This window comes from Capsicum annuum, unplaced genomic scaffold, assembly GCF_002878395.1.
Source record: "Capsicum annuum cultivar UCD-10X-F1 unplaced genomic scaffold, UCD10Xv1.1 ctg2498, whole genome shotgun sequence".
Classification (NCBI taxonomy): Eukaryota; Viridiplantae; Streptophyta; class Magnoliopsida; order Solanales; family Solanaceae; genus Capsicum; species Capsicum annuum.
Window position 1 is genome coordinate 344,491 of NW_025831159.1, and position 27,879 is coordinate 372,369.

At 35.0% G+C, this 27,879-nt stretch overlaps 1 pseudogene; it reads right to left on the minus strand.

Moving 5' to 3' along the window:
- LOC107848896 lies at positions 1 to 27,650 on the minus strand (annotated as a pseudogene).
- Positions 27,651 to 27,879: the final 229 nt, after the last annotated feature.

Genomic DNA, 27,879 nt, shown 5'->3' on the forward strand with positions numbered 1-27,879 from the left:
TAGTAGCATTAGTTAAAGTAAAAAGAGAAAATTCTTGGCTCATTCTCCCTTGGCGTTTTAGGGATCTCAACTAAGTCACCATGCTTGGTCATTAAGGAATTGGTAGCTAGAGATTTTAGTGGTAAGATGTGATTCTCTGAAGTGACAATCCTAGTTGGTATTATTAGTTTTGATGGAGAAACTAAAGAGAAAATATAGAAGCATATGTATTATCTGAATGAAGTTGGGACAAGTGATTGGATCCTCTGTCCCATATGAAGTTACAATTACTTGCCAATCCTATTGAAGATCGTCTGCACTTGGTCTAACATTCTATAAAACACACCAAGTTATAAAATTGGTTAGAAAAAAATACTGGTTATTAATTATTACAAAACCAAGTATGCATCTAAGGTTCCTCTTTTTGTTTTTTATTATTTGGTTGTGCAGTGGTAGAAATCAATGGATGATAGACCGTCGCTCTACCACTTAAAACTTAAATATAGGCTTTCATCCATACGTATTGTGCTATGCTCTTAATACTATACCAGATCCTTGGGTCTCATATTTTTGAATGGTTATTATTTACGCGTTTGTGTTCTTTAGTCAAAAATGACTTATTTTAAGTCTTCAATAATGGGACAAACCTTAGTAAATAAAGCCCATTCAGCTAAAGTTTTATAAGTATACTAGTGGTCCAATATAGTCTTTGATGTATCTTTTGTAAAGGAGGCAGTACGATGTGAACCAACTAAATGTTATCATAACCTCTCTCATCCTTTTAGTTCAGGAAATTTATAATGACGATATTAATAGAAGAATTATTGACATAACTGCATAACAAAGACTAATAGGGAGTGATAATATTTACGTTAAAAGCAGCTACATAAGTAGCCTGCAAATTAGATATGTCCTCAAATGGTAATTTGTTATATATGAGCTCCCATAGGACAATTGAAAACTATAGGCATCTACTTTGTGATTATAATGCTTCTTCTCGCCATGTCTTAGAGTGGCCGTGTTATAGAGCGTCAACCAAAAGGAAAGTGATAAGTCAGTTGAATAAAAAAAAGAGAAAAGAAATAGAAAAACATATTAACAAGCACAGGGGTTTAAGAATCAACCTAAGGAACCATCTAGAAATAAGTTCCAGTTTTAGAAGTCATCACCTCGGTCAATGATTCTTCTCTAGGGAAACTAAAATTTACAAATTTTACAATTTTGTGGACTGATGTCAAAAACAAGTTCTCTGGAAGTAAGAAATGAAAATAAAGCCCAATCAGGAGAGATTAAGAAGCGGAAAAATTGATCCTAAAGACATTGTGACTTTCTAAGGAATAGCAATATCCAAAAAATTGTTAAAACCCCCAATTAGTATAGAAGATATTAACTTTGAAATTATTGCTAATGCTAGACAGGTATAAGTCACACTCTAGTCCAACGAAGACAATAATCATAGCCAGTCACCATTATCATTTTGCATCTTCTTGATCCTTTTTAACGTAACTCATTATTTCATCAAAAAAAATACTTATATATAAAAATTATTATGCATCTCATGAGGGATAAAATTGTAGTAAAAGCTAAAAAGATCTTTACTTTTTATTTAGGAGCCCAAAAAAAAATTTTTCTTTAAACATGGTAAAAGAAAATAAAAGGAAGTAAATTTTAATTTTCACGAGCACTTTATTACAAAAGTTGATGAGTAAGCATCTTCTTCTGCAACATTTTTTGGGATTTTATTCCTGTTAAATTTTCTTTGGCATTCAACTGCTCTTTCCGACTGTGTAATAGAAATAATGTCAAGAATCTATCTTAATTAATGACACCAATGGGAGAATCTAAAGATTGCAATCAACTATTACCTATCACCTATAGTAAAAATAGTAGTAGTGAGTAACAAAGTCAATAGAGGCTTGAAAAACATCTATTTTTTATAAGAACAACAGTTAGTGAAAGGAAAGGCACAACACGAAGCGAAGTGCTATATTTTATTTTAATGATGATCAACTGGCAACAAGGGACCAGGTCCCTGGTCTTGGTGTATTCAGTATAGCTATAGTTTTGTCTGTCAGTGTAATAAACTACGCACGTGAGTTGTGTACTAGTCAGGACACTTGTCCCTGTAAAAATTCTACCCTACTTATTATCCAGCTATAAATAGAAAAGAATTATTCTCAATTCATCGTTTTTGCAATCTGATTATTCAAAGAGAAAATTAGTGAAAACTTAAATATTACTCATGTTCTAAGTTTATTTATGATGAGAGAGTGATTGTTCTTTAGTCAAGTCTTGGTATATAATTTAATTACTAATCTTATAAGAGTAATGTTTTTCTTGTGTCTATAGTGTGCTTAGGTAGAGTTACCTGAGTTGATATTGGTAAGAGTTAATCAATAATGAGAAGAGATCTTGGTAGAGTTATCAAAGAGAGTTTGTAATAGAGTTTTTACTAATTAGTGGAGCATAGATCTAATCTCTAATAGATTATGTAATCATCTATTTTATTGTAGTGGATTGTTGATTGCTTATGAGGGCAAGACATGGTTTTTCATTCCTTGAACAAGGAGGTTTCCACGATAAACCATTATGTTACTACTTTATTTCTTGTGTCTAACTCTATGGGACCTGGTTTCTTATAAGGTGGTGCGGCCCTCAGGTTTCATCAATTAGTATCAGAGTGATAAACTCTAAAAGGTTCATACCTAGAGTGATTTATTTATCATGGAGGACAACCTATTCTGGAATAAAGGCAATCTACTACTAGACCACCCTGCTTTAATAGGCAGTACTATGGATGGTGGAAAACCAAGATGTATGAGTTAATTATAGCAGAGGATAGTGAGCTGATGGATTTAATACTTAATAGTCTTCATGTTTCTATTAGAGAGGTAAAATAAGGATACATAATAGGGATGGTTGTCAATACCAGGAGAGAGTTTGATGATGAAAATCAAAATAAAGTTGAGAAGAATTATAAGGCAAAGAAATTTCTTGTCTGTGGCATAAGATCTAATGAATATAACAAATTTTTTGCTCATGAAAATGCTAATGAAATTTAGGATTCATTGAGGACTTCTCATGAAGGAACCACTAATGTAAAGGATTCAAAAGTTGATATACTGACTACTCAGCATGAAACCTTCACCATCAAACAAAGAGAAACTATCTAGGAGATGCATACTAGATTTACTTCAATCACTAATGAGTTGTACTGCTTAGGAGAAGTTATTCCTTTATATAAACAAGTGATAAAAATTCTACGTGTTTTTCCTGAGTCCTGGGAAAGCAAAGTAGATTCTATTATTAAGGTAAGAAACCTGAAGGCTCTCACTATGGATGATCTTATTGGTAATCTAAAGACTCATGAACATAAGAATCAAGGGCAAGAGAAGAAAGAAGAAAAAATATAAAAATCTTTGGCATTGAAGTCTTCAAAGTCTGATTCAAGTGAGGAGGACACAAATGTTTTCTATTTGGCAAAGACAATTGTTAGAGCTATGAAGAAAGTGGCCAGTTTAAAAATAGAGAAAGTAATAGAAAAAAGGGAGGCACTGTTGAAGTGTGTCACAAATATAAATGTCCTAAGAATTTCATTAAATATTTACCAATGCACCAACTGAATTATAAAGAATATATAAAGTTTGGAGATGACAAAGGAAAGAATAAGGACTAGGTCCCTTAAAATCAAGAAGAAAGGATGCAACTGATTATATAGTGAAACTAACTTTAACTGTCTGGGGAGATTCCTCTAGTGAATATGAGAAGGATAAAAGGCTTTAAGATGTGTCTATGTTGGTTATGGAGGAAAGTGAAGTCATATTTTACTCCTTGTTTGCTCTTATGGAAAACACTAAAGATGAAGAATAAAATGAGGGAACAATTTCTGACAGTAAAGAAAATTAAGATAACTACTCAGCTAGAAAGATAAAGAATCTTGTAAATGTGCTGATTAATCTTGTGTGTAAATTAACTGCAGAGAAAAATATGTTAGAATAGAAAGTATAAAATCAAGAGCTTGAATTGATTACCTTAACTCTCCAGATATCTGAAATATAAGAAAAATTCACAAAATAAAAATATGAAAATCTAAGTTTGAAGCGTCATTTGGAGAAAGTAAATGGAACGCTCTGGGTTTTTAGTCCTTGAAAATTTCTAAAATTATATCCATACTTTCTTGACTACGACTCCCCTTATAAGTCATAGGGAGTCATGATGGGTTGTAGGGACTCAGTCGCGACTTAATCAAAATGAGTGGATTAGTATTCTACTCTGAGTAAATGTAGCACTAACTAGTCATTAAGACTTCTTAGGATCATAAGGACCAAGTCATAAGGTGTTGAGAAAGTTTGTCCCAAGACACTTTCTTCATTACAACTTGAGGCCATGAGTTGCAAAGAATCATGATGAGTCATTAAGTCCTAATCGTAGGATGTCCAATGTGTCATCCCAAAATTGTTGTTTTCTTGAGTACTTGAAGTGGTTATGAGTTTTTAAGTGTGGTTAAGAGTCGGTGGTATAAATCATAGCCAAACCAACATGGGGATTGGTGGTTCTATCTTGGCTATGAATCCTTATGATGAGTCATAATATATCCTTATGAGTCATATAGTGACCCGTAGTCACTAACGACTAAATTTCCATTTTTAAATTGAGAGAACTTTGCAAAATTCTCTCCTTACCCAATTTAAACCCCACATTATTAAAGAACTTAAGGGGGTCATATTTCATCCTTAACGTACTGAAACACTTTAAAAGGCTCTCTTAAATTCTCTCAAGCACTCATACTTAGGGTTTTCAAGAAGTAGGACATCCAAGGGCTCAAGGGTTGAGTTTCTTTTATGAAACTTGATATTTTAGGCATATAACTCTTCCCTCATTGTTAATTGGTAAAAAAAATTATTTTAAAGCATTGTTCATAAGATATTTATGTCCGCTTTAAATCAAGGGTTGAGGGTCTTTGAAGATTGTGAATAATGTTTTCCCATAGTTTCCATATGATTATTCATGCTTTAATTATGGTTTTGAACTTATGGGTGCATGGATATGGTGAAAGAACTAGGGAAGTATTATTTTTCCCAAACTTGTGAATTTTGAAGTGGTTATGACCCCAACCCCATATTGTGAAATTTATTTTTAGTTATGATAAATGAGGGACTTTGAATTATCCTTGAACTATTGCATTATAATTATTAAATGAACCTTATGGGGTTGTATAATTCCCCAAGCTAATGTATAATTGAACTATGGGGGTTGTGAATTCCCCCAAGTGATCAAATTACTAGCATGTTATTGGTACCTTACAAGTGTAGTTGGTATGACGATACCAATAATATATGCCCTAATGTGTAATGTAATTAAATAAATGGGATTGTGAGATACTTGATTTAATTGGGCTTTAATGAGAGCTATGTAACTGAGTCATGAAAGTGGTGGAAACGAGGGACCAACACTAGAAATCACAATTGCCAACACATGGGTCTATATAATTGGGAGGTTCGAGTCTCCTAAATTTTATTACATGATTTTGTGCTAGTGTTACTTTAATATGTCAAAAGGTTTGAGTCCCACATAGTGCATATGCTTACCCTCTATTTTATGTGGCCAAATGCATTAAGGCCCTACCAGATGGGGAAGAGTTGAGCCTATATAGACCATGGGTGCCTCCGCATCTTATGAAAGTTATGTTACACAACCCATGGTAATATTTTAAAGAGCTTGTTAAGTCTTGTTCCCTATCCCATCATTTGATATATATATATATATATATATATATATATATATATATATATATATATATACACATATGCATTTGATTATGTGTATTGGTTTTTAATATGCTATCCTTATCCTTGAGTAACATGACTGTATTCACCCTATTAATGGTCTCCAGATGATATATCTCCACACGATGGATCCATTTACTTTCTATGGCCCTAGTTAGGTTGGTCGGCTCAGTTCATTGCGTTGTGGTAAAGTGGTGAGCTTTTATCTGCTGGAAGGCTTAGGCATTTCACTATCTTTCATTCTTAGATTTTAGTTGACCTATAATTTCATTATCATTAACATTATCATTGTTATTCTTATTGTCATCTATCAGAGTCGGGGACATATCCCGAACAAGACTAGTTTTGGTTCTTTTTTTTAGAAGGCTCTGTTTGGATTACTGTGGATATTAGGTGATATTGGTTGGTTGTTTTTCTATTCATTGATTGTCTGTTATAGAAATATTTTGACTTATCTTAAGCTTGTTACATGTTTTTTTGTTATATATTCGGTATCATCCGACATTGGGGATGCTTTGTTTGGTTTAGTTAGGTGTAGGGGTGATCTTCTGTCTATGTGGGACTAGAGATATCCATCATGGTCAGGCCCTTATTTGGGTCATGAAAAAGATGGTATCTGATATAAGGTTTGGAATCATTGGGTGTCCAACAATATCATGTAAAGTAGAGTCTCATTAATAGGTGTGTAGAACGTCATACTTATAAAGAGAGGCTACGAGGCATTTATGAATATTTCCCTATCTTGTTGCTCTATTTTCAAGCTATAGAGTCTAAGTTCTTCAATCTCCTCTATTTTTTGTAGATTTTCTTTTCAGATCATGCCTCTCTGAGGATCTGATACTCGTGGGAACTCTTCTGTCCCATCTAAGGACATTATGGATGGAGCTTGGCTTACCTCAGGAGTTCTGACTTGGTCGAGGATTGTTGATTCTGATTTCGCAGAGGGAGCTCCACCGGTTCCCCCAATCCCTCCTCAGGAACCTTGACCTAATGTATTTAATGCTAAGTTTCACAAGTCAATTCACTTTCTTACCTAGTTGGTGGCCAACTAGACTGAGTATGTTGCTTTTATTTCTCTATCATCTAAGACTTTTAGAGTTGGCCAATTTATGAGGTTGAGTCCTCTTTTTCACTGGTTCTACGATTGAGAAAGATCCTTAAAATTTCATTAATAAGATTTGTAAGATCCTCCGTGTAATGCATGCTACTAATGGGGAAGGGATGGAGTTCGCAGCTTATCAGTTGAAAGATATGGCATACCAGTGGTATGAAGATAGTCTTGGGGTCACAATGCTAAGTTCGCCTTGTGGTATGATTTCTCTAGTGCTTTTATTTATCTCTTTTTTCTTCAGTAGTTAAGAAAGGCAAATCCAAGGAGTTTGTGAATTTGAAACAAGGTAGGATGTCAATAAAAAAGTTTGTCTTGAAGTTTCATTAGTTGTCACATTATTCTCCTGAATTGGAGAAAAGCGTGAGGGCTAGAATGAGGAAATTTTCTTTGATGTTGTCCTGTGAGTTGATCTTATAGAGAAAGGCTGCCATGTTGAACAAGGATTTGGACATATCTAGACATGTGGTGAATATGCAACAAGTGGAAGAAGAAAAGAAGAAGAAAGTAGAAATGAGTGAAAGGCAGAATAAGAAGTTTCACTATTCGGATCATAGTGTAGGTCAGCAGTGATGAGTGTTGAATTCACAACTGACTGACGTCAAAATTAGAACACACTTATACGATCTAAAGGTATGAATAAGACTATTTTATGATATAAATGCACTAATTCCCATATTTTGCATGTACACAATTGCTGAGACAAAAAAGATGGAATAAGATAAAAAAGAATCAAAGCGGGAAGAGAAATGAAAAAGCTGGAAAACCTGTGAAAATTAGGCCTCAGGTACCGCAATCAGGAGGTCTCTTCGTGATTGTGGTAAGTCAAAAATTAAGCAGGCTGCAATCGCAAGAAGAATTCAGCGACCGCGGAGCCCTGATTGCGACCGATCCATATGGGATCGCAGGATAGCGAGATTTTCAGCCAAGGGAAAAGTTGTAAAAGTACATAGCTGACCGTAAATTCCCATTTAAAATCTTAAAAAACCTTATTCAATAGTATATAACCATCATTCTACAACCCTACCTCCCATACTTAGTTTTGGGTTTTTATAAGTTCTTGGAGTTTAGAGTAAAACTTATACTAATCTTGAGCTAAGAAGACATTAGAGTGACTTTTAAGTGTAGATTTGGCATCACCCATTGAAGATTCATTAGATTCTAAAGTGTGTTATTCTCTCTCTTTATTTCTTATGGATAACTTTGATGAAAATATTCGTTTATTTGTGTTTCTTATCATTATAATTTGCTAGATCTACCTCTTAGGATTATGATAGAATAGGATGAAATTGTGTATGGGTTGTGATATATATGTGTATATTTTATTTGTTGATGATGGGTTCTATTATTGCTTGATTAAATTTATTGGGATTTGTGGGTCAAAGCCCCAAATGCCCAAATGGGTTTGATGGATGAAATCCCAAGCTCTTGAAAGCTCAAATCAACTTTGAAATAGAGGTTTTGGTAAACTTTAGGAACCTACCTTGTCCTTGGAAGAGGTGGGGTGGGAACCAATGCAATAGTAGATAATTTATAAGTATGTCTTGCCAATTTCACTATCTTATACATAAGGGTGATTAGGAGGTTGACTATACCATAGGTATTATCCTAGAAATAGGGATACCCAATTGAGGTATTGGGTGACTTTACCTGATACACTCGTTAGCTACTCTAAAGGGTTAATGAGTGACATCATTGAGATTTTTTTGAAAAACTAGCCTCAAAGACCTTAAACCTATCCTACCACATAATCAATGATTTGAATTTTCATAGAATCATCATGATCCATTGCATAATTTTTCACTAGGAAAGCATAGTCCCAAGACCCATTTTAATTTAATATACTCTAATTATTTTTAGTCTCAAATTAGTCCTTAAAAAGATTAAGAATTATTTTCACATTTGAAAAGATTGAGAATCCCCCAAACCATTTTGTACCATAGGTTTGAACTTAGCTAGTAACTTTTATTTTGAATTTACTCAATCATCAATCACGTTGTTCCTTGTGGATTCAACCTCTACTCTTAGTTGGATAAATAAATTGACAATGATTGCATTGCACTTAAATTGACATGTAAGTTGAGCATTATAAAAAAATGGCACCGCTGACAGGGACCAATTTGGCGTATTGAGTTGGTTTGAAATTTTAGCCTACCTGCTTTGATTCAAACTTGTAAACATTTATATGTGATTTTATTTTGTTTCTTGTCTTAGGTAGGTTTCTATTTTTATTTTTTTTGTTACTTTGGCATCATGGAATGAAATTGAGTTCAATGGTTGGAGATCCTATTATGACAATCCATGTTCATATTATAATGGACCCTACTTTTGGCAAAATTGTAGATATGCTCCATGGAGAGAGATGTGTGCACCTTCTTAATATTATAGGGAGTATAGTTGTTCTCTATGAGGTGGTCAAGATGGACACTGGAGTGATTATCCAAATGCCCCTTACCCCTATTATGCTAACCCAAGTTCTAGTTCTTCTTATGATTTTGATTGGTCTTATCATTAAGAAAAAGAAGCGTAAAGCACCAGAAATAATAGTGTAGAAGCAATGCTTCAACTTACCTTGGATCAGGTGACATTAACGGAGGATAATATACATGACATGGATCAGTCCATAGCGGTATATAACGAGGAAAGAAAGAGTATAAAAGATATTGCATGGAGCTCAATCATGTAAGTACTACGACCACGCCCATGCCTCTAAATGAGATTGATTATGAAGAATCCTCGGTGATTTCCCAACCAATCGAACCAAACACAAAAGATAATGCTAAGATTGAGGAAATAGTGTAAGATTCAACAGAAGAAGTTAAGCAAATTCCTTATGATGGCTCTAGTCCATTTCGGGGTTAAGATGACCAACGGAATGCAACTCCAAAATTAATGGAAAGGTCCCATTCTATCCACTTTTCAATATTATTCTTGGTGAATTTAATGAAAGTCAATCCACCCAAGCAAGTGATGAATATTGGAGAGTAGCAGAAATTTCCTTATATTTTGGAGTTTGACCTTCCAGATGGGCATACTAAAGCCCCAATTTTGAAGGACAAGAGGCTTAAATACCGATTTGATACAAATTTAGGAAAATGGTTCAAATCTTTAAAGTGGCGTGATCGAGCAGACATCACTGTGCCATTAATTTTTCCCTAAAAGCCTCAGAGATTTACTGATCCAAAGTGGGCAAAAGATTCAAATCCTCTACGTGAAGACATAAATGAGGATTAAAAAGTCATTGTGCCACAACATTAAACCAAGGGATTGATGGTAGGCAACCCATCATTTTCATGTTTATGTTATTTCTTTTTATATAAGTCACTAAATTTTAATGCTTTGCAGGAGCTTAGGGCAGGTTGAAATCCAAAAACAAAGGAAAACTATGTCTAGAAGTGTAATAGCCATGCAAGAAAATAGGGTAAAATAGAGGAGCAGATAGCCTCAGTTACTGCAATTGTGGATTGAGGAATGGCAGATTGAGGACCACAATTGCAGTAGCATGATTGCAATAATCAGGTTGCGATCGTTCCTCTGTGTCCATCTTTAAATATGGTTATCAATGTGGTTTCAAGGAGCCCTTTAAATTTTTTTGTTCTTTTATGTTATGTAATGAGGTAACTACAAGTCTTATATTTTAGGGTTACAGACCTATCCTTGTGTGTACATATTGGCTTGCCATACTTGAACTTAGTTGATGCGAAGCATGGGAATTTGGAAGTCAATTTTTTTATTATTTTTCTTTTTATTTCTTTTAATAATTAGGTTTGATGAACCTTTTCCTATGATAGATAGAGTGAAGTCATTCTTAAGGGAAAAGTGTCATGACAGGGTTTGAGTCATGGTGTAGGGAAATTCTAAGTACTCGTAGCGCCGGAACTACAAATACAAGGAAATTTTAAGTACTTGTTGCACTTGATAATTTGGGATAGTCTTGTACCTATGGTGATTCTAATTAACCATATGGTTTCTATTTTAATGAGATGAGATATGAGACGGTGGCTCGATATTAATGCTAGCAATAGAAAATTTTGTGTGGTGTAAATACAAAACAATCCCCCCTCCATCTAATAATTTTTTAAAATTAATGGGCATGGACGTGAACAACTTTGTGAAAATAATTTACCTCATCTTGGTTAATACTCTCTTTTGTCCTTAGTAAAATGGACAATTGAACCTCTTTGAGAATTTTGCATGTCATGTATGCAGTGAGCGTAATTGGTTGACCCTGATATTTGCTTGTATCATCTAAAACATTCCCGGTTAGTCTTTCAAAGCTAATGGTGATCATTGCTTGGTTGGTGAAATGACTGTAGGCCTTCTTAGTGAACATAGGATGCCACTTTATCCTAAATAGCCTACCCATGAATAAATTGTATCCCTATTCACCCATTTTAAGCCTTCTAAGCATTCTTCGGAAACCACATTACAAACCTTAGCCTATTCAAATGTTATCCCTCTTTTGAACTGACCCTTTTTGAACTTAAAAATATAACTTGAGGCTAAATGCCTAAGTTAGGGGTAGTAGTGATTAGAAGAGGGAATCTTGGGCTATGGAAAGTAAGTGGATGCCTAAGTGATGACAAAATAAAGAAAAATAGATAGTAGAAAAAGAAAGGAATAATTAAAAGAAGCAAGTGCATAGATTAAAAAATAAATAAATAAAATGAACATGCCTTTAAAGAGGGGTAAAAAATGATGGTAAAAGTAGACATGTGTGAATTTGGAAAACAAATAAAGTGGCCCATGGTAAAAAGATTTGTTGAATAATGTGATAGTGATGTAGATGCTTAAGGAGGGTTTATTCACTTTATTCCTAAATGACTCCATACCCATCATGCACCAACCTATGTTACAAGCTTAGAAAGCCCTTCGGGATCTCCAACCAAGCATGTTCATAGTAGTGGCGATGGAAAATAAGGGCAAGTATATGGTATGATGCTCGTCACATGGATAGATTCTTTGTGTGCAAAGGTGTTGCACTTATATCCCTTGTTGATTAATAAACAAATTGGTAAGTGAGATTTTCTTCTTGTGAGGATAGATGCAAATAATTCAAGGTGGGTGACATTGTTATCTTCCAAAAAAAGAGGCTAAAGGAGTGTAGTAGAGTGCTATTGATAGAGAGTCACCTTTAAAGAGTGGGTAATTGTTGCACTGTTGTTCTTTGAAGTCTTTTGCACATTTAAAATTATGTTTGACATCAAGGAAAGTGGTGGAAATAGATTCATCCATGCATAAATGCAAATTTTTAGTGCAAATCGAGATTAAAGTCGTTATGACCATTCAATGGTGCAAATGGGCTCATAATTGCATAGTCTCATAAATTAAGAAGTGGTGTTGCTTATGGACAAGCAATGTTTAAGTTAGGGGTGTTGATGAGTGCTGAATTTACCACTCATTGACGTACAAGTTAGCACACACTACTATGTTCAAAAGGTATGAATGAGACCACTTTATGATGTAAATGCACTAATTCCCATATTCTGTAGGTACACAGTTGATTAGACAAAAAGAAGTGGAATGAGCTGAAGAGGGATCAAAGCGGGAAAAGAAATGCAAAAGATGGAAAACCAATGCAAATTGGGCCTCAGATACCGTAATTGCAGCGATCTCTCTGCGATCGCGGTAAGTCAAGAAGTCAGCAAACTTCAATTGCTTGAAGAAGTCAGTGATATTGGAGCCACGAGTGCAATCGATCCGCATAACAAGACAGCGGGATTTTTACCCAGGGGCAAAGTTGTAAAAGTACATAGTCGACCCCAAATTAGCATTTAATATATTAAAATCCCTTATTAAATAGGATATAAACTTCATTCTACAACCCTACCTCCCGTCTTTAGTTTAAGATTTTTATAATTTCTTAGAGCTTGGAGCAAAACTTGTACTAATCTTGAGCTAAGAAGACATTAGAGTAACTTTTAAGTGTAGATTTGGCATCACCCATTAAAGATTCATTGGATCCTAAAGTGTAGTTTTCCCTCTCTTTATTTTCTTTTGGATAACTTTAATGGAAATACTGGTATATTTGGGTTTATTATCATTATGATTTCCTAGATCTACCTCATGAGATTATGCTACAATAGGATGCAATTGCTTGAGGATTGTGATATTTTTTTTTATATTTTAGTTTGTTGATGATGTGTTCTATTATTGCTTGATTAAATTTTCTGGGATTTATGGGCGAAAGCCCCAAATTCCCAAATAGGTTTGATGGATGAAAATCCCAACCTTTTGAAATCTAAAACCATCTTTGAAAAAGGCTTTTTGCAAACTTTAGGAACACACCTTATCCTTGAAAGAGGTATGTGGGAACCAATGCAATAGTAGATAATTTATAGGTATGTCTTGCCAATTTTCACTATCTTATTCATAAGGGTGATTAGGAGGTTGACTATACCATAAGTATCATCAAAGAAATAGGGATACCCAATTGAGGTATTGGGGGGCTTTAATTGACACACTCGTTAGGTACTCTTAAGGGTTAATAAGTAATATATTTGAGCTTTTGTTGCAAAACTAGCCTCAAAGACCTTAAACCTAGCCTACCACATCATCAATGATTTGAATTTGCATAGAATTATCATGATCCCATGCATAATTTGCCTCTTGGAATGCATAGTCCCAAGATCCATTTTAATTTATTATACTCTAATTATTCTTAGTGTCAAATTCTTCCTTTAGAATCCCAAGAATTAATTTCATATTTGAAAAGATTTAGAATCCCCAAAATTATTTCGTACCATAGGTTTGAACTTAGCAAGCATTTTTTTTTAAAATTTACTCAAACGTCAGTCACATTGTTCTTTGTAGATGTGACCTCAACTCTTAGTTGGGTAAATATATTGACAACGACCAACTTGCACTTAAATTGACATATAAGTTGAGTGTTATCCAGTAGCAGAGTGGTAGAGATAGTGAAAAGTTGTCCAAGAAGAAGCGGCGAAATTCTAGTTCCTACTTTACGACTAGTTCTCTTTACCCAATGTCATCGAGTGATCATCGTTCTTTAAATTATAGTGGGCTTATAGCTCTAGGAAGCTAGTCATAGGCTAGTGAGGCTCAGTAAGCCCCATCGTATCCTCCGTGAATATTATGTGGTCAGGTTCATTGTGGTGTTTCTAAAGAAGGGAGGAGCAAATGCTTTAAATATGGTCAAATAGGTCTTATGAAAAAGGGTTGTCCCTATGAGATTGCTTTTAGGGAAAATAAGATTCAAATTTCTACTTTATCAACTTTCACACCAAAATGTTCTACTTCTACTTCTGGCTCCAACACTAGTCGAAATCGTCTGTATGCTCTTACCACCCACCAATATTCGGAGGCATTCGTCGATATTATTACTGGTATGCTTAAAATCTTTTCTTCTGATATATATTGTCTACTTAATCTGGAGTCTACTCTCTCTTATGTGACCCCTTATGTGAAAATCCATTTTGGTTTTGATCCTAAGTGTCTTTTGGACCCCTTCTCTATATCTACCCCTTTAGGTAAAACTATTATGGCTATAAGTGTATATATAGGTTGTGTGATGTTATTCCATGGTAGGGAGACCTTGGTGGATCTAATAGACCTGTACATGTTAGTGTTTGATGTGATTTGGGGATGGATTTGTTTTTTTCCTATGTATCTCTTAATTGTCGAGCTCAGAGGGTCAGTTTCTATTTCCCTAAAGAGGTAGTGATAGAGTGGGATGGTAGTTCCCTTGTGCCTATATGAAGGTTCACCTTGTATCTTAGAGCCCAAATATTATTTTCTAAAATGTGCCTCTATCACTTGGTACATGCTAAAGATTCTAGATTAGATGGTGATTCCCTATAGACTTCCCCATGGTTTATAAATTTCCTGAGGTGTTTCCTAATGATCTTCTTGGTATTCCTCTTAATAGGAAAATCAATTTTTCAATTGATATTCTTTTGTACACTTATCATATATGTATCCCTCCTGATAGAATGGCTCCGGTTGAATTGAATGAACTCAAGATACAATTGAAAAATCTTCTTGGTAAGGGTTTTATCCGCCCTAGTGTGTCTCCGTGGGGTGCTCTTATTCTTTTCATGTGTAAAAAGGATTGTTCTATTAAAACATGTATTGATTTTTGCTAACAGAATAAGGTGACCAGGAAGAATAAGTACCCGCTTCTGAGGATTAATGATCTATTTCATCAGCTTTAGGGTGCTAAGTTTATTTTCTAAAATTGATCTTTTGGGTGGGTCATCATCAGTTGAATGTTAGGGAGACGGATATCCCTAAGACTACCTTCCAAACTCAGTATGGTCTTTGTATGTTTTTGGTGATCTCTTTTGGTTTGGCCAATGCCTCGAGAGCATTTATGAACCTTATGAATTGAGTTTTCCATCAGCTCTTAGACTTATTTTCATTATCTTTATGATGATATTTTTTTATATTCCAAAAGTAAGGCAAATTGTGCCAATAACCTCTGCCTTGTGTTGAAGGCCCTAAAGGATCACTGTTTGTATTCAAAGTTTTATATGTTGGAGTTCTAGTTGAATGCTGTGACTTATCTGGGTCATGTTATTTCTACTGAAGGGATCATGGTGAATCCACAGAAGGTTGTGGTGGTTAAGAAGTGGCCTAGGCACAGGACTCTAACTGACATTCGAATTTTTATAGCTTTAGCCGGCTATTACTGAAGGTTTAGGGATAGTTTCTCTTCTATTACTACCCCAATGACAAAGTTGACTTTGAAGAAGGTGAAATTCATGTGGTCTAATGCTTATGAGGGTAAATTCAAGAATTGAAGGTTAAGTTGACTTCGGCTCTAGTCTTAACTTTACCTTAGGGCCTAAAAAGTTTTGTTGTCTATTGTGATGTGTCCTAAGTTGGAAATTTGTTGTGTGTTAATGTAGTATGGTAATTTAGTTGCTTATGGTTCTAGACAGTTGAAAGTTCATGAGAAGAAATATCCCACCCATGATTTGGAATTGTTAGTTGTGGTGTTCGTATTAAAGATCTGACGAGATTATTTATATGGGGTCGATTTTGATATTTATTATAATCATAAGAGCCTATCATATATATTCACCCAAAAAGAGATACATCTCACGAAAAGAGGGGGGCTTGAGTTTCTAATAGACTATGACATGAGTCTTCACTATCATCCAGGTAAAGATAACATAGTTGTTGATGCTCTTAGTAGGTTATCCATGGGAATCTTATCTCATCCAGACGAGGAGAAGTGGGATTTAGTGAAGGATATTCACCATTTTTCTAATCTTTGAGTCTGTCTCTTAGATTCTGAGAATGGTGGTATGATTGTACAAGAGGTGGCGAAGTCATCTCTTGGTGCTGAAGTTAAGGAGAATCAGATGTTAGATCTTATTTTAATGAAAATCCAGGATGATGCAGATAGGCAGAAGGTGATAATTTTTGAAATTGGTGGTGATGGTTTCTTAAGATACCAACGTATATTATGTATTCCAGATGTTGATGGATTGTGAATAATAATTTTGGCTTAAGCGCATGAGTTGCATTATACTGTTCATCCTAGTTTGGTGAAAGATGTATCATAATCTTAAGGAAATCTATTGGTGGAACAATATGAAGTTGGATGTGGTCAATTTTGTGGTTAAGTACATGATGTGTCAGCAAGTGTAGGTGGAGCACTTGAAGCCCTGTGGGTTAACTCAAGAGATTGAATTACCGGTGTGGAAATAGGAGATAATTGATATAGATTTTGTTATAGTTCTGCCGCGGTCTAGCTAGTAGTTTGATTCAATTTGTGTCATCATGGATAGGATTACTAAGTCTACTCACTTCTTGTCAATGAGGACTACTATATCATCTAAGGATTATGCATGGTTGTTCATTGAGGAGATCCTAAAGTTGCATGGTACTCCAGTCTCCGTCATATCTGATCATGATACCCGGCTCTCATCTCATTTTTAGAGTCGTTACGGTGACATTTGGGGGCTAAGGTGACCCTTAATATCGCTTTCCACCGCAGATGGATGGGTAAGCGGATGGTTTAACCAATTATCTATTATAGAATTTTCCTATAGAAATAGTTATCACTCTCGTATTGGCATAGCTCCATTCGAGGCTGTATAAGGTAAAAGGTGTATATCTCCTATTTGGTTGTTTGAGGTTAGTGAGAATAAATTATTTAGCCCTGATTTGGTTCACCAACCCGTGGAGAAGGTAAATGTGATTTGGGGAACTTAAGTCTACCTAAAGTCGCCAAATGTCCTACATGGATGTGAGGTAAATGGAGTTGGAGTTCAGTGTTGGCTATTAGGTGTTCTTGATGGTATATCATTTAAGGGAGTGATGCAGTTTGGAAAGAAAAGAAAGCTCAGTCCTCTTTATGTCGGTCGATACATGGTGTTGAAGAGGGTTGGTAATATTGCATATGAATTGGAGTTGCCTTCCAGCTTGAGCTCCATCCACCCGATGTTTCATGTTTCGATGTTAAGAAAGTGTATGGGTTATCCTTAGATGGTTGTTCCTTTGGAAAAGGTAGGTACTTCAGATTTCTTGCCTACGATGAGGTCTTAATTGAGATTTTAGATCAGCAAGTCTGTCGATTATGTACTAAGGATATGGCTTCAATAAAGGTTCTTTGGATAAACCAAAAGGTTAAGGAAGCTACTTAGGAAACTGAGGAGGACATGAAGTCCACGTATTCATTCTTGTTTCCCATTACAGATAATTGTGCTTAAGGTATGTGTATTCCTTAAGATATTTGTTTTTTGACTTTGTTAAAGAAAATGGTGATTTCCTCGGCATCTTTGTTAAATGTAAGAGTAGTGGTTTGTGGAGTCAAATCGTGCTAAGAAATGCCTTGTCCTATCATTTGAGGACGAATGATACCAAAGGGGAGTATGTAATGCAACAGGTTTTTAGTCCTTGAAAATTTCTAAAATTTTATCCTTACTGTCCTGACAATGACTCCCCTGACGAGTCATCGGGAGTCATGACAGATCCTAGGTTTTTCATCATGACTTAATTAGAACATGTTGCTTAGTATTCTGCTTAGAGTATGAGAGGCTATCAACTAGTCGTCAAGACTTTTTACGGGTCGCAAGGACAAAGTTATATGGTGTTTAAAAAGTTTTTCCCAAGACGTTGTCTTCATTATAACTTGATACCATGAGTCGTAAAGACTCATAACGAGTTGTTATTTCCCAATCGTAAAGCGTCCAATGTGTCATCAAAAAAATTATTGTTGTCTTGATTATGAGAAATAGTTATGAGTCATTAAGTGTAGTTACAATTCAGTGGTATAAATCGTAGCCTGACCAGTATAGTTCTTTGGTGGTTCTATCTTCACTAGGACTCTTTGTGATGAGTATGTATCCTTATGAGTCATTTAGTAAACCATAGTCACTAACGACTAAATTTCAGTTTTTAAATTTAGGGCACTTTGGACAATTCTCTCTTTACCCAATTAAAACCCCACATCCATAAATAATTTAAGGGGAATATTTTATCCTTAACGTACTTAAACACTTCAAAAGTCTCTCTCAAGTTCATTCAAGCAGCCATACTTAGGGTTTCCAAGAAGTAGGTCATCTAAGGGCTCCAGGGTTGAATTCCTTTAGTAAAACTTGGTATTTCACGCATGTTACGCTTCTCTTATTGTTCATTTGCAAAAGCATATGTTTTAAAGTATTACTCATGAGATATTTATATTGGTTCAAAATAAAGGGTTGAGGGTTTTGAGTGCTTGTTGTTGAATAATATTTTCCCATGGGAATGCGAGATACTTTTTTTAATTGGGCTTTAATAAGGTTATGTAGCTGAGTCTATAAAGCTGAGGTCTTGAGGGACTAACATTGGAAACCGTGATTGCGGACTCGGGGGACTATATAACCGAGAGGTTTAAGTCTCACTTGTTATTATTATCAAATGATTGGGAGGTTCGAGTCCCCACAACTTATTACTTGATTTCTTTCTCGTGTTACCTTAATATACTAGGAGGTTTGAGTCCCCTATAGTGCATATGTATACCCTCTAGTACATACAGCCGTCCACACGTACTGGGGCCCTACTAGCTGGGGGAGAAATGGTCCTATATATCCCGTAGGTTCCTTCATATGTTATGATGTTAAGCTACACAGCCTTGGCAAAAGTTGTAAAGAGCATGTTAAGCCTTATTCCTTATCCCGACATGTGATATATATATAAATGTATATGCATTTGGTTATGTGCATTGGTTTTGAATGATTTTGAACTATTAATCATGGCAGTTTTTATCATCATCCCTGAGTGACATGTGAGTGTTCACCCCACTAACCATCTCCAAATGTTGTATCCCTATGTAATGCAGGCACCGGAGGTACTTCTTCTTTTTCTGTATAGAGTTAGGTCGGTCGGCTTGGTTCATTACATTGTGGTGAAGTGGTGAGCTTCCATCCCTTGGAAGGCATAGGCATTTCGCCATATTTTATAATTAGATTTGATTTGATAGATTCTTTTATTATTATTAACATTATCATTTTCATTCTTATTGTCATCTGTCAGAGTCTGGGACATGTCCCAACCAAGACTAGTTTGGGTTCTTTTTTTAGAAGGCTTTATTTGGATTACTTTGGATTCTTGGGTGATATTGGTTGATTTTTTGGAAGGTCATCGGTTGTAGACATATTTTGACTTTCCTAATGGTTGTTGCATGCTATCTTGTTATATGCTTAAAATTCATTCGACATTGGGGGATGTTATGTTTTGTTTGGTTAGCTGCAAGGGATGAGCTCCGGTCCACGTGAGGCATGATATACATATCACAGTTAGGCCATTTTTTGGATCATGACAGTAAATAATTTAGATGGTAATAGGAAGAAATAAGACTCAAGTATTCAAATTGATCTCGAAGAAAAATTGAGGGATTTAGAAGAACACCTCATGACTGCACTCCATAAGAATGAAGAATTAGAAAGGGACCTGGTCCATATAAGAGAAGAACTTAACAAATCACTAAAATAGACCATATTTTCTCAAATCATTTCTAATTTAACTGGTCAGGGTGTCAATAATGGTAAAGGCCTGGGATATCAGTATATAACCAACTACCTTGAATCTCCAGGGAGGGCAGTCTATCTTGACAAAAGCAAGGTCCACATACCTCTATGTATATGATGGGGAGTGAATTTACCACTTATTTTCTCTCTACATCCATGCACATTACCATGTTTTGAATGAATAAATGATACACATGTATAGTTAAACGATCTACCATCCACATTTTGTAGGCATACAGGTTATGATATGGAAGATGTAGACTTGAGATAAAATGGAAATAAGACAGAGAAAAGAAGTGCGGCTAGAAGACCTGGAGCAAAAATAGGCCTCACTTACCATGATTACGGCCTGAGGGTTGGGATCATATCCATTCAAGATGGTCAGGAACTGATTTTAGTGCGATCGCGGTCACATAGGATTTAGGTTAGGGGCAGTTTCATAATTTTCAGCAGCCAACTCCAAATCCTTTAAAATCTTAAAACCCTTTCCTATTTTGGGCATTCTCGATACTCACAGTATTTTTAATTTGAAATTAAAACCCTAAGTTGGGAAAGATTTATAAGTTTGATTTCGAGATTTGGATTTTGGTATTTTTGAAGAATGGATATCTTGAACAACCTATTTGGTATATATTTCTTTCTTTTATTCATGTGTTTTTAAATCTTTTAGTCTTGGGATTATGTTGAACTACGGTGAAAATTAGTTGTGGGTTGTGATGTATTTTTTTACATGCTAGTTAGATGATAATGGGTTCTACTATTTCTTGATTAAGTTTGTTGGAATTTGTGGGTGAAAATCCTATGCTCTTGAATGCCCAAACCATCCTTGAAAGAGGGGTTTGGGTGAACTTTAGGAACCCTCATCATCCTTGAAAGAGGTATATGGGAACCAAGAAAATAATATGCAATTATTAGGTTTAGTGTACTCATTTTTACTATTTTAGACATAAAGGTGAATTTGTAGTTGACTTTACCTTGGGTATCATCCTAGAAATAGCGATGCCTAAATTGAGGTAGTGGGTTAATATGATTTCCATGCTTGTTAGGTACCCAAAAAGGTCATCAAGTGAAATCTTTGAGGTTTTACTGTGAAATTAGCCTCAAGGATCCTAGACCTATCCTACCGCATTAGTAACTTACTAGTATGTGCACCAAATCTCACATACCCACACCTAAGTCTCCCTTAGGTAGGCATAATCCCAAGATTTCCCAAATATTGAAATTAAATTAAAATATGTTATTTAAGTTTCTGGGATCAAGTTACTAGTGACATACATTCTCCCTTAACCGAAACCCCCCTATTTTTAATTATGTTGTTTACTTTACTAACACTTTGGGTATTTTCTTAGTAGGACTTAATTACACACAAGATTGGAACTCTATCTTTCACTCCTTATGGATTCTACCTCAACACAAGTTGGGATATTGACAATGATCGTTCTCTACCACTTTAATTGGTATAGATGAGTGTTATCAGTACATATTATGGAAGGGATGGGCACTTGAAGGAGAATGGTTAAAGTTGGGTTAGAGATAGAATTAATAGTTCTAGATAAATCTAGTAAAAGAATTCCTATCTTAAGGGTTCTGAACCTTTGTAAAACATGAAGAAGAACTCACTACCTATCTGATCACACCTTTATCTTCCTTTTGGGAACTGAAACTCAAATGGGTTTCCAAATAAAAAAAATAACTTTGAGTATAGTGGAAGAAATGGACTACAATCAGAACTAATTTTTGGATAGTAGATGTTCAAAGCATATTAATGGAAAGTCTGATTGTTTTCTCTCTCTCAAGACACTTTAAGTTGGAGGTTTCTCATTTGAAAATGCAGAATATAATGGTCAAGAAAAAAGTGATACATTTCAGAAGGATAAAGGTGATGATGACTCAAGATCTCAGTTGCTAAAACCAATTTTAGGAGGAACACTACGAAAACGGTCTAGACAAAATCTCCAAGAATGGTGGTCTAAAAATGTCAAAATCGGAACCATAAATCTTCTCACTCTCTTGAGAACTTGACTTAGTCTTTGGAAATTGGAGTTTAAAAAAGAGCTCAAGCCAGAAATATCATGGCATTCACAGTATTTCATTCCCAATTTGAGACCAAAAATATGAAAGAAGCTCTGAAAGATACCGACTGGATCAATGCAATGTCGGAGGAGCTTCAGCAACTTGAAACAAGCAGTCTATGTCAAGTAACCTTTAGGTTTTGAAGATGTAGATCTTCCTCACTATATGATTAAATTAGAGAAATCTCTTTATGGTTTGATGAAAGCACCAAGGGCTTGTCCATAGGTAGCAACTTAATAATTGTTCAGATTTATGTCGATGACATAATCTTTGTAGGTACTTCTAAATCACAATTTAAAGTGTTTGCAAAGCTAATGGGAGTGAATTTGAAATAATCATGATGGGTGAATTGAGTTTCTTCCTTGGCCTGTAGATCAAACAAACTGCTCAAGGGAAAGTGATTTTTCAAGAGAAGTATACCAAAGAGCTAACAAAGAAAAATAAGATTGAAGATGCCAATCCAATTGATCTAATTAGAACCAGTTCAGAGATGGATAATGATGAACCTGCTCCTTTAGTTAATGAGACCATGTATAGAGGGATTATCAGATCCTTACTATATCTCACTACAAGCACGATAGATATTGTATTTAGTGTGGGAATGTGTACCAGATTTCAAACATACCCAAAAGAGTCTCATTTAAAAGTTGCAAAAAGAATTCTCAGGTATCGAAAATGGATGAGGGACCTGTTCTTGTGCTATCCATCTGGAGAAAATTTTTAACTTATTGGCTATGTCGGATACTTGGTGAATAGAAAAAGCACCTCAGGAGTGGAACATTTTCTTTGTTCTTCCTTAATTTCCTGGGCTTCTAAGAAGCAAAATTCAATTGATTTATCAACTACTAAAGATGGGTATGTGATTGCAGCTTCTTGTTGTGCTCAATCATTATGGATCAAATAGAAAATGAAGGATTTTAGGATTAACTCAACCATTATCCCTCTAATGTGTTACAATCGAAGTGCTCATAACATGACTAAGAATCCAATGTGGCATAAGAATACAAAGCTTATTGATCTTACATCTTGATAAAGAATCTTCACAATGAGCATTTTGTGATGGACAGGTTAAGATCAGGGTTGATCAAAATAACACCTACTAGATGAATTATCTTTTCTCCACAAAATTAGCTATGACCAGGAGACTGGTATCCTTGATGAAATTTGTACTAGTTGGTCTAACTCAGTGACATACCTTTGCAGGTAGACATGCATGGGAAAAACTTACGAGGATAATAGATGACACTGACATAACTTTGAGGATCTACTCAAAAAAAGCTGACCTGGTCCTTTCTCATAGGTTAGTACCAAGATTATGTACTTAAAAATCATAAAATTCAATCCGAAAAGCCATGCATTTTTTCTTTTCTGAGTAAAAGTTGTCAATTCATTAGATGGTAGAGTGTACCACCTAATGGAATAAGACATGTTATTTCGTTCAAAAGGCATCTGTTAATGGCAATGGTCAGCTCTATTAAAGATAAAACCAAATTCATTTAATTTTAGTATCTTCCAAATTTAGTCACAAATAATCTTCCTTATTCATTTGTCTTATCAGAAACAAATTGTTCTTATTCTCTTTTTCCTTAAAGCTCTAAATAGTTAATATTCCCACCCATTTGAGCCCTGCTAATGACCCAAAAATTAGTAAATCCCCAGAAATTCAATCTTTCAATACCTAAATTGAACATTTTGATTTGTCAATACCAAGTACTGTCGAAAATCCCTCCTCAAATACTTCACAAGAATATGAATGCATACCACCTATTGAATCTTTTCTACAAACTATTTAGATTCTAGAGGCATCCATTCCAATCAAAACTTTGGCTACCATAGAAACCACTGCTAGGTCAACAATCGTGGTAGAGCTAAATCAGGGATTTGGTTCACCAATTGAACACAAAGTTTCTCAGTCATAATTCCTCTTTCCCCAGGAGAATAAAATTATCAAAAGCCTTTGTTACACTTAATGTACCAGGTTCCCTTACTCTGTTACATTCAAACCCTATTTTTACTCAACTGTGCAATAATGAAATTCCAGTAAAAAGGTCTGACATTTCCAGCACTAAGAATTGGGTTGCTAAAAACTTATTTCTTCTTGTAAATGATCCCAAGGGAAACTCCTTCGGTATGGTAAAGCCAATAGTAGGTGAAAGGCTAATCTCACAAAGAATGGAGAGTTTGTGCAACCTCCAAATGAGGAAGATAAAGTTGATGGTGTCGAATTACCTATAAGGTGGTCAGTTTAAAAGAAGAGGGATGGTAAAGGCAAAGAGAAGAAGATGTAAACTGGTGTGAAGGTTACCAGAAAATCCTCTACAAGGAGTTTTGAGAAGAAGTTAATTGGGGATGCTATGAAGGCTAGCAAATCATCTACTTCTCGAAGAAGAAGCGAAAATAATGCTAGTGTTATAGATAATGAAAGTGCATAAGTTGTAGACATTAGAAAAGGTGAAGATATTAATCCTTGTGTTGCTGCTGCAACTAAAAATTTAAGAAAAGAAATCTATGGGGAATGAAGCAACCATGTCCTCCACTATAAAGTCAAGATATCCCACTTGGATGAAAAAAAAATACATTGCTGTTAAGATTAAGAAAGTATCTAAGGGATTTGGACCCAAGTAGAGAAAAAATAATGAAAAGGAACTTATTAGTGATTCTAAAAGAAGAAGAAAGGATAAAAAAAGAAGTCAGTTTCTAGAGATGAAATAAATACGATCTTGAAAACCTATAAAATATTTTCTGACAGTTTTTTATCCCAAGACTTATAAGAAACCTGGCATGGTATAGTTGGTGCAATATGTAAGACACTAAGATGGTTAAACCTCCTAGAGGAACCAAATCCCATGATCTTTGAAAGAGAAGTATGACAATTCTATTACACTTTAGAATTCTCAGATGATGGAATAATTCTGACAGCCTAAGTGTAAGGAAAGCAGATAAAACTAGATTTAGAAATATTGGCTAAAATCCTGGATGTGCCTATGATGTGTGTGAGGACTTTTTTAAAGTAGAAGGCCTCACTTGAGTTTATTATTGATGCCTCAAAAGTTGGTGGAACATTATTTTTTGGTGTAAGAAAAAATTTTCTCATAACTGAGGTTTAGTTGGTGTTGGAATTCGTCAAAAATGTCATTCTGCCAAGGTTAGAATAAAGGGCTTTAGTTTCTGCTGTTGATTCATTAATGATAGAACGTTTGAGTAAATTTAAGTTTATAAGTATGCATGATCTAAAGATAGACCACATGTATAAGGTCATCCAGGAGAAGGAGGGGGAAAATAGTATGCCTTATGGGTATTTACTGAACAAAGTCTTTGATAACATTGGGATTGCAGAGACCAAAAGGACTCCTAGAACAATGAAACAGACGTTTATTTAGGAAACTTTGGTTGAAAATAAATTTATAGAAATTAAAATAGGGATTTTGTCCAAAATGTCAGAGCTATTGTCTATTCAAGAAAACTTGAGTAAAGAAATAGAAGAGATGAGGGTACATTTGGCTGCTAAGGATGCAGAAATTCTTTGTCTAAAGATGCAGAAACAAAAATTATCCACAGAGGGACTAGGTGATGTGGAGGACCTTACAGCTGAAAATGAAGAACTCCAGACTAAAGTTGCAAAACTCACTAAGGAGATTCAAAGGTTGAATGAAAAAGTTAAAAATCCCACTAAGTAGCTACTAAATGCTCTTATTGCAGAAAGGGCCTGAATGTAGATGTTGATCAAACACATCTCCCCTAAGCCTCCCTATACCTAAGTCTTATCACCTCTGTCCCTTTGTTATTCCTTTGTCAGTTTCCTATTCTTGTTTCTAATGTGATTTCTGAAAGATTAGATATTTTATGTTTTTTTGTATGAAATAATGGTACTAATCCTACTTATTATGAACGAAATTCCTATTTGCAATTACAATCTATCTCTTCCTTACTTTAAAAGTTGTTATTAATTTTAGTGTTGCCTCAGCGGCCATGAGTTAACTGACTAGTGCTAATTTTACTCAATGTTTACTGTTCTTAGATTTCAATGATGCCAAAAGGTGAATACTAAATTCATGTGGTAGGAACTAGGTTCCAGGTTTGACGCAGGTGTTTAATTACATGTTGAAATGTAGGCTTAGTAATAGGGGGAGCATGTTGATAAAAAATGTTAGCGAATATTGATAAAAGAGAAGTATAGTATGTAGTGATAGGGGGAACACTCATCGACATAGTGGTGATCACACTGATTGAATGAGATGAATTAAGTTTGATGCTCCAAAATCTATAGTTTGTTTGACATCATCAAAAGTGGAAAAATCGGTATATCTTATTTTCATTATGATCAACTGACAACAAGGGACTAGGTCCCTGGGTCTTCATGAGTTTAGTACAACTATCACATGTCTGCGTAGTTTTGTCTGTTAGTGTAATAAATTGTGCAGGTGAATTGTGTACCGGTTAGGAAACCTGTCCCAATAAAAATTCTACCCTAATTATTATCTACTATAAATAAAAATGATTGCTTCTTAATTCTTAGTTTTTTCAATCTGATTATTCAAAGTAGAAAATGGCAAAAACTCTAATATTGATCAAGTTCCAAGTTTCTTTATGCTGAGAGACTGATTGTTGTTGAGTTAAGTCTTGGTCTATAATTGAATTACTCATCTTATAAGAGTCATGCTTTTATTGTGCCTATAGTCTGCTTGGTTACAGTTACCTGAGTTGATATTGGTTAGAGTTAATCAAGACTTAGAGGAGATCTTGCCAGAGTTGTCAAGGAGAGTTTGTAATAGAGTTATTACAACTTAATGGAGCTTAGAGATAAGCTGTAATGAAGTCCGTAATCATGACTTCGATTATAGTTTATTTTTGAGTGCTTGTAAGGGAAAGACGTGGTTTTTCCTCCCTTGAGCAAGGAGGTTTCCACGTTAAAACCATTGTATTCTTTACATTCCTGCAAAATTTTTATTTCCTTACGGCTTTACTACTTTATTGTCCTTGTTTGACTCTGAGGGAACCGGTCCCTTATAAGGTGGTGCACCCCCCACGTTTCATTATAATGGATGCAAGGAAAATTTTTAGTGCTTATAATTGCTCTGGAACTGTATGCCATATGAACTGGACCTAATGCTTTGACCATATAGAGGCCATTGAAGTGTGTGACCATTTCATCTAACACCTTAAGATAACATATTATTTATTTTCTTAATTATATTCTTAACAGAGGCAGGGTAACAGACTGCATCTGCAATCAAAAATAATAAACATACAAGTGCTTCTATTTTCCCTGAAAATTACTCTCCGAAGAAGCCCATTAATAGAGATCAAGACCACATAGATGTTAGAAAATCAGTGGTGATTCAGACCAGATTAAAATGGATGTGGACCTCTATTCATGTCTCAACTTATTTGTTAATTTGACCAAATTCAGACATGGTTCAAATTTTTTAGTTTGTATAGAAAATTCAACATGAACCACTTTTGTCGATCCAAATAGTTGGAATTTATAAACAAACATAAAAATCTCAAGAAAAAGATGTATAAGTTACTAGGTTTTAGGTCACGATGACTAATACGATGATAGTGCATGCACTCTATTACACGAGAAATATCAAGGTCAAATCTAAAAGCAACCCCAGTATCTAAGAACCTTGGCCCCATGCTCTATAATTATTACGTTAGTGTCCCTCCAAGAAGGAGTTCAATTACAATGACCATGACAGGCTCCACGCAAGCTCCTATGAACTGTAACTGAAAAATAAAATCAAAACCAATAACTATGTCAGTGAAAACCTGTGGAACATGTTCTTGTATATACTTGGAGTGAGTTGGGTGGTTCCCAAAACTACTAAAGAGTATGATAGACTACTAGAAAAAATATTAGAAGAAGAGAATCAGAAGAGGACTATTGGGAATTGACTCTTGCAAGCATCTGGTGGACATTGTGGAAGAATGGTAATACAAGATGCTTTAA